The sequence below is a fragment of the Chionomys nivalis genome, chromosome 1, assembly GCF_950005125.1.
Source record: "Chionomys nivalis chromosome 1, mChiNiv1.1, whole genome shotgun sequence".
Taxonomy (NCBI): domain Eukaryota; kingdom Metazoa; phylum Chordata; class Mammalia; order Rodentia; family Cricetidae; genus Chionomys; species Chionomys nivalis.
The window spans coordinates 154,059,579-154,069,393 of NC_080086.1; the positions used below are offsets into that span (position 1 = coordinate 154,059,579).

Consider the following 9,815-nt stretch of genomic DNA (forward strand, 5'->3'; position numbering starts at 1 on the left):
GGCTCAGGAGCATTTTAGACCAGGAAACAAGAAGAAGAGTGGCTCTTGGGGATGGAGAAGTAGTTTAGTGTTTAAGACCCAGGTGTGGTTGGTAATCCGCTGGTGAGAATAACATCACTACCACAGGTTAAAGGCAAATTTGAAGCAAGTTTTTTTGTTGTTGTTTTGTTTTGTTTTTTGGGATTTAGTTTTTTTAGACAGGGTTTCCTCTGTGTAACAGCCCTAGCTGTCCTGGAATTCGCTCTGTAGACAAGGCTGTCCTTGAACTCACAGAGATCGGCCTGCTTCTGCCTACGGAGAGCTGGGGAATAAGGCATGCACCACCACCGTCCAGCTGAGACAGGGTTTCTCTGTGTAGCTTTGGACCCTGTCCTAGAACTAGCTCTGTGGCCTAGGCTGGTCTAGAACACAGAGATCCGCCTGTCCCTGCCTCCGGAGTTCTGGGCTTAAAGGTGTGTGCCACCATGCCTGCCTTGAAGTAAGCTTTAATTAAATACTGATCAAGTGGATGGGCTCTGGCCAGGTCCATACCTAGATTCCTGGGAAATGGCCCAGAATCAAGTTTGGCAAGGGGTTAAGAAGGAAAGCCCAGTGCTCGCTTCGGCAGCACATATACTAAAATTGGAACGATACAGAGAAGATTAGCATGGCCCCTGCACAAGGATGACACGCAAACTCGTGAAGCGTTCCATATTAAAAAAAAAAGGATCTCTGTGAGTTTGAGACCAGCCTGGTCTACAGAGCTAGTTCCAGGACAGGCTCCAAAGCCACAGAGAAACCCTGTCTCGAAAAACCAAAAAAAAAAAAAAAAAAAGGAAAGCCCACAATGTATTGCATTTACCACAGGTTCAATCAGGGGCAAGCATACATCCGGAAGTACCTTCAGCCTGTGAACCTCCAGCCCACATCTAGTGCATATGGGTCAAACTTGTCTAGGGAAACATGTGGCTTGTTGTCTTCCATAAACAATAGCCTCCAACATTTCAGGAACTTGGGGCAAGGGTTTATAGATCAGAGGCATTTCTGTTTCATGGATCTCCGAGGCATAGTAATTAAAACTTAAAATGTAACTTTGGCTCTCACAGTGGTGTACTTTAATACCAGCACACAGGAGGCAGAGGCAGGTGGATGTTTGAGTTCAAGGCCAGCCTGGTCTACAGAGCTAGTCAGGACTACCAAGGTTACATAGAGAAACCTTGTCTTGAAAAGCCAAAAAGAGGGGGCTGGAGAGATGGCTCAGCAGTTAAGAGCACTGGCTGCTCTTCCAGAGGACCCAGGTTTGATTCCCAGCACCCACATGGCAGCTCACAACTGTCTGTAACCCCTGTTCCGGGGATCAGATTCCCTCACACAGATATACGCATAATGAAGTGTTGGGCAGTGGTAGAGCACGCTTGCAAGCTTTAATCCCAGCACTGGGGGCAGAGGCTGGTGGATCTCTTTGAGTTCAAGGTCAGCCTGGTCTACAAAGTGAGTTCCAGGACTGCCAAAGGTACACAGAGAAACCCTGTCTGGAAAAACCAAACCAACCAAACAAACAAACAAAACCAAGATGTAGAGAAAACAGCAATGTACGTTAAACAAAAAGAAAAAGAGATTCATTTTATGTATATGAGTGTTTTGCCTACATGTATGGGTGTGCAACACATCCTTCTGATGCCCAAGGTAAGTGAGAGACCTGGCTAAATCCAGACCTGACGCCCCAGCAGGAAGAGAAGAATTAAAAATCTAGGATTAGCTGGTTAGTGACTGTGTTTCAGGAACTAGCTGAAGATAAAGTTAGATTGTAATCTTGAGAATAATCTTGAGAAACAGGGAGTTTCTCCCTTGTGATTAACATTGTACTGTGTTTTAGAAACTAGCTGATTATGACCTTGGGAGTGGTCCTGAGAGGCAGGGAGTTGCCCCCTTGTGACCATCACTGGATTTTCAGAATTTCCTATGACCCTTTTGGATTACTGGGCTGTGGTTTCTTCCCTTAAAAACTCCTTCTCCCAGTCACTCAAGGTCGAACTCTTCCCCTGCGTGGGTTATGAGTCTCGGCCCCAGTGCACTGGTTCCCATCTCATCTCATCAATTAAAGCCTCGTGTGATTGCAGCAAGGACGGTCTCTCGTGAGTTACTGGGGGGGTCGTGTTATCCCGAGACTTGAGTGAGAGTCTCTCTGCACCGGGGTCTTTCATAAGGAGACCATGCTAGGATTTATGTGGCAGGAGTGTTATGCCCAAATCCGCAAAGTTCCCCAAAAGCCAACAAAGGAGACCGAGTCCATATGTAAAAGCAAAGAGCCTTTATTTTATGCAAGTTTGCAAACTCGGACCCTCCACATGTCCAACGTATTGGAATAAATGGAGAGCCCCGAGCTCAATTAGAATTGGGTTTTTATAGTAGTAAAGGTAGGGGTGAGGGGTTTCTGAGGTTCAGGACTCCTGATTGGCTGACATTTGTCTAGGGGTGTCCTGATGGGTGTGCTGGCAGGTGATCCTATCTATCTACAGCAGTTGGAATGCTAGGCATTTCCTTTGGATCGTCTGTTCTTGGGTGGTGCTCAGGTAATCTTAGTTTATGGTACTTCCTGCAACCAGGCACTGCTTCAGGTTAAACTACTGAGACTCAGGCCTCCATTAAACTTATCAATGGCCAGGTCCTACTCTGGCAGGTGAAAATGGTTGGAAGTAAAGAACTTTCTTTGATGGCCGGGTGGTGGTGGCGCACGCCTTTAATCCCAGCACTTGGGAGGCAGAGGTAGGCGGATCTCTGTGAGTTCGAGACCAGCCTGGTCTACAAGAGCTAGTTCCAGGACAGGCTCCAAAGCCACAGAGAAACCCTGTCTCGAAAAAAAGAACTTTCTTTGGGTGATCTGTTCATATTTAGCTTACCATGGCTGGCTCCTACAAGGAGCTCCACAGCCTCTGCTCTGAATAGTTATTCTAACTGTAGAGAAGTTCACTGCATTGTATAAGCTTTAGGTCTGGTTAATTTTGGTATGTAAGTTTTTTATTATTATTTTTTTTAAAAAAATATTTGCAAGTATCGTTGGGGGCAGGTAGCGCACACCTTTAATCCTAGCACTTGGGAGGCAGAGGCAAAAGGATCTCTGTGAGTTCAAGGCCAGCCTGGTCTGCGGAGTCAGTGACCAGGACAGGCTCCAAAACTACAGAGAGAAAACCTGTCTCGAAAAATCAACAAAAGAAAGAAAAAAAGAAAGAGAGGGAGGGAGGGAGGGAGGGAGGGAGGAAGGAAGGAAGAAAGAAGCCATGTCTTGAAAGGACAAGGAAAAAAAATATTTGCAATTATTTATTTATTCATTCATTCATTTTGGGTTTTTTTTTTTTTTTTTTTTTTTTTTTTTTTTTTGGTTTTTCGAGACAGGGTTTCTCTGTGGTTTTGGAGCCTCTCCTGGAACTAGCTCTTGTAGACCAGGCTGGTCTCGAACTCACAGAGATCCGCCTGCCTCTGCCTCCCAAGTGCTGGGATTAAAGGCATGTGCCACCACCGCCCGGCTTCATTTTGGTTTTTCAAAACAAGGTTTCTTTGTGTCGCTTTGATTATTCTGGAAGTAGCTTTGTTGTAAACCAGGCTGTTCTTGAGCTCAGAGATTTTCTTGCCTCTGCCTCCTGAATACTGGGATATAAAGCTTACGCTGCTGCCATCTGGTTTTGCAATTTTTTTCTTATAATAAACTTCATACAATTAAAGTTTTATATATATATATATGTGCAAACAAATTATATATACACACACACACAACCACACAACTCAATGAACTTCTCTACAGTTAGAATAATCATTCAGAGTAGAAGCTATGGAACTATACATTAAATTATATATATATATATATATATATCGTATGTTTTTTTCTTATCTTAATGAACTAGCCAGCACCAGGAGCATAGTTCACTTATAGAGTGTTTACTTGTATATGCAAGGCCTTGAGTTCAATACCCAGGACTTCCAAAGAAAAAAGAAGAAAAGAAATAAGCTAGACAATATTGCTTCACTCTGCCTTGTCCTGAAAATTTCTTTCTGCATCTTAGTCATGGATCCCTGAGGGCCGAGGGGAGTTGGGTGTGTGTGGGTTCTGGACTGTGGTTGGCAGAGCTGGACTATATCTTCCCAGCACCCATTGGCCATCTATGGATAAAGGCCTTCTCTCCCTTCCTCTTTTGAACTACCCAAGGTCCTTTCCAGATGTGTGCACTTGTCTAGGGTCAAGGAGAGGGTTGCTCAGCTGTCTGGAACCCTGTCTTTAAAGCAAATCCAGATGAAGTGAAGTTCTAGAGGAGAGTCACCCTGCCCAGAGTCCCACAAAGCCATTGGCCAATGAGAACTCCAGTTTGCATGGAGAGTTGGAATCATGTTACAGTTTGGAGCTATCTTTGGCCCACCTAGTAGTCCTTCTGTGACCACCTAGGTGTGCCTGCAGCCTAGCATCCTTATGAAATGTACAACCAAGACCACTAGCTTCCGCCCAGCCAAAAGCTACGTATCATCTACGAGGCCTAACACAGTCTTCTGGCTTTGCGGTGTCTGGCCTACCTGATGTCTCCACCCATGGATCTTACTTATTTTTGCTGTTTTTGTTTTTGAAACAGGGTTTCTCTGTGTATCAACCCTAGCTGTCCTGGAAGTTGCTCTGTAGACCAGGCTGGCCTCAAAATCAAATAGCTCCTACTTCAGCCGTCAAGCGCTGGGATCAGAGGTGTGAGCTACCACCACTAGGCTACCACCCATGTGTTTCAAAGAGTCCTAATTTATGATTTCTTTTGTTCTGTTCTATGAAAACATCTTGAAACTTTTACCCCATCAAAACTTGGTATTTGGGGAAATTGAATCCGTATTCCTAGCCTCATTCACTAATTATTTGACTTTAGAACCTTTCATCCCTTTGAGCAAGCTGTGTTTTCTGTGTAGACAAAGAAATACTCACCATTTCCATAGGGGAGGCAGCCAAGAGCCATAGCCTTCCCTAGAGCAGGAGCTGAGGGAGAGGCTGTGCCCATGGTGCCCTAAGGAATGGGTGAGGTTTCTTCCTGTCCTTGAAGCCTCAGATTGCTCCCGTTTTGAGTGACATTTCAACATAAGGCTTATTTATTTACTTATTTGCGGGGTGTGTGTGTGTGTGTGTGTGTGTGTGTGTGTGTGTGATATCTGTGAATGCAGTTCAGAGGACAACTTTGGATTGTTGGTTCCGTCCTTCCATGGTGCGGTTCAGGGACTGAACTCAGATTGTCAGCCGCAAGTGATTAGAGACGGAACCATTTCTCCAGTCCTTAAGACTTATTTAAAAGTAAATGCATCTTCTTTTTCATCTACCCCTCCAGGGTTGGGAGTATTGTTGCCACTCCCCCAATACACAGCTCTAGGAGCGGCTTCACACCTGACCTGGTCTCTCCAGAGCCCCTGTGAAAGGTGCCCTGCTGTAGGGCAATCTGCACCATTATCAATGGGTGCTCTTGCCTCCAGAAATGCTCCCGGTGATTTCAATCTGCATGACAAGACATCCTTTGTTTGCGCCTTAATCCCTTCCCTCCGTTTTCCCAGGCCTCTCTCAGCAGCACCCCCAGCATTCTCTAGACCCCCACTGGAAGGATTCTGAACCTCAACCTCCGGCCCTGCTTTGCAATGGTTTTTGTGGGATTATGCATATGCGCATAGTTAAACTGTTTTTCTCCTGTTAAATAGGATGTATCAATTGACCCCAAGACTGAAGGCAAGGGTTCTGGTGGAGCCAGATGCTTTAAGGGGTTGCTTTTCTTCCTTTGTAATCAGTGACCATCACTGAAGCCCGATGGTTTGAGTTCTCCTCGTGACTTAATTCTCCCTGGGGCCGACTACTTGGTACTTTCTGTTGTATGGGTGAGTCAGTACTGAGCCAGCCAGAGGCAGAGACCTGATACACACAAAACCTGAAATTTGCTGAAAAATCACACTTGTTTAGAAGATTCTGGAGATTGGGAACTGAGTAGAATTTCCTGACTGGAGAGATTAAAAAGCTGCAAATCCAGAGTCAGAATTGTCATTCTTGAATAGCCAGTTGTCACCCACCCTCCTCTCTGACTTTACATTCTAAGACTGCGTGTCTGGAGGCTGGACGTAGTGGCACACGCCTTTTTTCCAGGTCCCAGGAGGCAGAGGCAGATGGACCTCTTGAGTTCAAGGCTGGCCTGGTCTACAGTCAGTTCCAGGACAGTCAGGGCTACAAGGAGAGACCCTGTCTCAAAACAAACAAACAAGATTTTCCTGTAATTTTTAGGACAAAAGCACAGACTCAGCAACCTCTACAAACAAGGCTGGAACTGTCCTACACACCAGTTAAACCCAGAGGCAGTTTGTACAGTGTAGTCACAGAAACAAGAGGAGCAGCGAGGGGTCCAATGACCTACAAGTTCATCTTGAAGGTACTGACAAGGGTTTTAGGTTTAAGTGGAGCAGAAACTGAAGCCCAGGGAAGAGTCTGCACATTAAACAGTTCCAGTCACAGAGTGACCCTACACATCACCGCCCTAGTTCTCCAAGGTACTCCCGCTCCCCCATAAAGAAGCTTCTTCCTGTCTTCAACTGGGAAAGCTCACCTAACTCCTACAAAAAGATCGCTTTTGCTCTAGGGGGCAGCCTTACAGCCTTATTCTTGTGGGAAAATTGTCCTCACCAAAGCGGCCTCAGCTTTAGGATATGTTTATCTCTGTTTATCTGTCCCTTCCGCCCAAGTAAAAGGCATGAACACAAAAATGAAGAGATGGCTCACGTTTTTGTTTTAGGTCCAGCCATGGTCTAGCTGTTGGCACACGCCGTTAATCCCAACAGTCAGCCAACAGAGACAGCTAGCTACGCTGTGCCACAGGAAACAAAGCAAGCAAACACACCAAAAAAGGCGAAAGCTTGGTTTCGTTTTGTTTTGTTTTTTGTGAGATGGGGGTGGGGAGGTCTCAATTCCTTGCCACGGCTGGTCTAGAACTCAGTGGTCCCTGTTAGGAAAAATTTTCTCCGCCGGCACATGGAAATCCAATCGGGTCAAATTAAAGCGAATTAAAATGCTCATGTTTTAATAAATACAGCACTCACGGGTGGCCGAGGGCATGGCAGGGGAGCACATGCAAAATCCCAGACCACGTGTTCCTCCTCTGAGCACCCACCCACTTAAATACCCTGTGGGGGTGGTCCTGACCACTTAACATCACAAAAGAAGGAAAGAAAAGGACTAGGGTCTGGGGTCTAGCATGAGTGGGACCCTGTATTTAACCCTCAGTATCACCACCTCCAAAAAAAGAAGAAAAGTAAGAAAAGAAAGGAATGCTACCCCTTCCACTTGGCCTCCTTAGTTACATGGCTGGCTGGGTTTGGCTACAGGAATGCTGCCTAAAGCAGCCGGGCCATGGTGGCGCACGCCTTTAATCCCAGCACTTGGCAGACGGATCTTTGTGAGTTCGAGGCCAGCCTGGTCTACAGAGCTAGTTCCAGGACAGGCTCCAAAGCTACAGAAAAACCCTGTCTCGAAAAAACAAAAAAAGGGGGGGGGGAGCTGGAGAGATGGCTCAGCGGTTAAGAGGTTGCTCTACGAGGAGGACCTGGGTTCAATTCCTAGCACCCACATCGCAGCTCAGAACTGTCTGTAAATCCAGTTCCAGGGGATCTGACACTCTCACATGAATGCACATAAAATAAGGTTAAATAAATCATAAATATATCTTTAAAAAAAATGAAGAAGGAAAAGAAAGGAATGCTGGCTAAAAGCCCTGACTTGAGATTCTATTTCTTAAAATACAATTCCTCCCTTATGAGCCGGGCGATGGTGGCGCGCGCCTTTAATCCCAGCACTCGGGAGGCAGAGGCAGGCGGATCTCTGTGAGTTCGAGACCAGCCTGGTCTACGAAGCTAGTTCCAGGACAGGCTCCAAAGCCACAGAGAAACCCTGTCTCGAAAAACAAAAAAAACAAACAAACAAACAAAAAAATTCCTTCCTTATCCTGTCTGCTCTGGAATCCATGATACCCTCCCACCCCCACACCTCCAGTTCTTTCGGTCCCTTCCACCACCACACTACAGGCTGGAGTTATGTTGATTGACAGTTTGGGGGAGCCGGAGCAGAGGGGTTAAGGCTGGTGTGAGGTGGCCGGGACAGTGCCTAGCAGGAGCATCTTGCGACTCAGGTGTTCTTTTCAGGTTCCTTAGTCCTGGGTTGGGATCACTGGAGGCGGAGAAGATGAGAGTCATCACTTGTCACCTTGGCACCCTAACAATGAGACCATTGTGATTTCATTCTCATGAATGAACAACACAGGCCGCTGTAATTTTCCCACTTTAAAACTATTTTTACTCTGAAGTAAGGAAAAGTACCAAATTAAGGGGAGTGGGACTGTTCTCAGGCTCCTTTTGGACCTGGCAGTCCTACCATAGAGTTCTTTCTGTTCTTTTTCTTCCTTTTTTTTTTTCTTTCTTTTTGAGAAAATATTTCTTTGTACAGCCTTAGCTATCCTGAAACTTACTCTCTAGACCAGGCTGGCCTTAAATTTACAGAGATCCACAAGCCTCTCCCTTCTGAGTACTGGGACTAAAGGCGTGTGCCACCACCGCCTGGCTCTCTTTCTTTTAAATGACTTATTTTTGCTTTACTTTCATTGGTGTTTGCCTTTGCCTACATGCTTATATGTATGTCCGTGTGAAGGTGTTAGATCCCCTAGAACTGGAGTTGTAGACAGTTGTGAGCTGGGGGTGTTAGGAATAGAACCCATGTCCTCTGGAAGAGCAGCCAGTGTTAACCTCTGAGCCATCTCTCCAGCTCTTACTGAGAGAGAATTGTTTTGTGTTCAACCGAGTCTTTTTTTTTTTTTTTTTTTGGGTTTTTCGAGACAGGGTTTCTCTGTGGTTTTGGAGCCTGTCCTGGAACTAGCTCTGTAGACCAGGCTGGTCTCGAACTCACAGAGATCCGCCTGCCTCTGCCTCCCGAGTGCTGGGATTAAAGGCGTGCGCCACCACCGCCCGGCTGAGTTTTTTTTTTTTTTTTTTTTTCTCTGTAGCTTTGGAGTCTGGCTTGGGATTCACTTGGTAGACCAGATTGGCCTCAAACTCCCAGAGATTCACCTGTCTGTGCTTCCCGAGTGCTGGGATTAAAGGTGTGTGCCACCATCGTCTGGTTTAACAAGTCTATTTTTATGTCATAATATCTCAGGAATTGTCAGCAGACTCCATCTGTCATGTCTGAGTTAACAATGTTGAGGGGCTGGAGAAATGGCTCAGTGGCTACGAACACTGGCTGCTTTTCCAGTAGACTGAGGCTCAATTCCCAACACCCACATGGTGGCTCACAACCATCTGTAACTCCAGCCCCACAGGATATTACATCCTATTAGATCTCGGAGGGCACCAGACACAAATATGTATGCAGGCAAAATATTTATACACACTAAAAATAAATAAATCTTTTAGCTGGATGCGGATCCCATACACTTCAGAACGGAACTCATCCAGGGTTGAATCCCAGCACACTGGAGACAGCGGCAGGAGGGTCAAGACCAGAACCAGAATCAGTCATGGCTGCATGAGGCCCAATCTCAAAGAAGAAAATGATAAAAGCCAAGAACTTTTGGCGACAGCTGTTTTAATGGCAGTACTCCGAGGACAATAGTGTTATGCTCACACAGGGTGGCATGTGTCCTGTGCTTGTCTGAGCCACTTATACCCCAAAGTTCTCAGCACAAAGTTCTTCCAGTTCACAGGCCTTCTCCCAAAAGAGGAGATACGGAACAGGGGTCAGATGACCCACTAGGAAGTCAGGACTCTGGAGAGAGGTGGCTCAGCAATTAAGAATGCATACT

At 46.0% G+C, this 9,815-nt stretch overlaps 1 non-coding gene across 1 annotated transcript; it reads left to right on the forward strand.

The window, feature by feature from the left end:
* The first annotated feature begins 591 nt into the window (after positions 1-591).
* On the forward strand, positions 592-698 carry LOC130890008 (U6 spliceosomal RNA). The gene has a single exon (XR_009058672.1). It is a non-coding gene; the product is annotated as a U6 spliceosomal RNA (small nuclear RNA).
* The last annotated feature ends 9,117 nt before the right edge of the window (positions 699-9,815 follow it).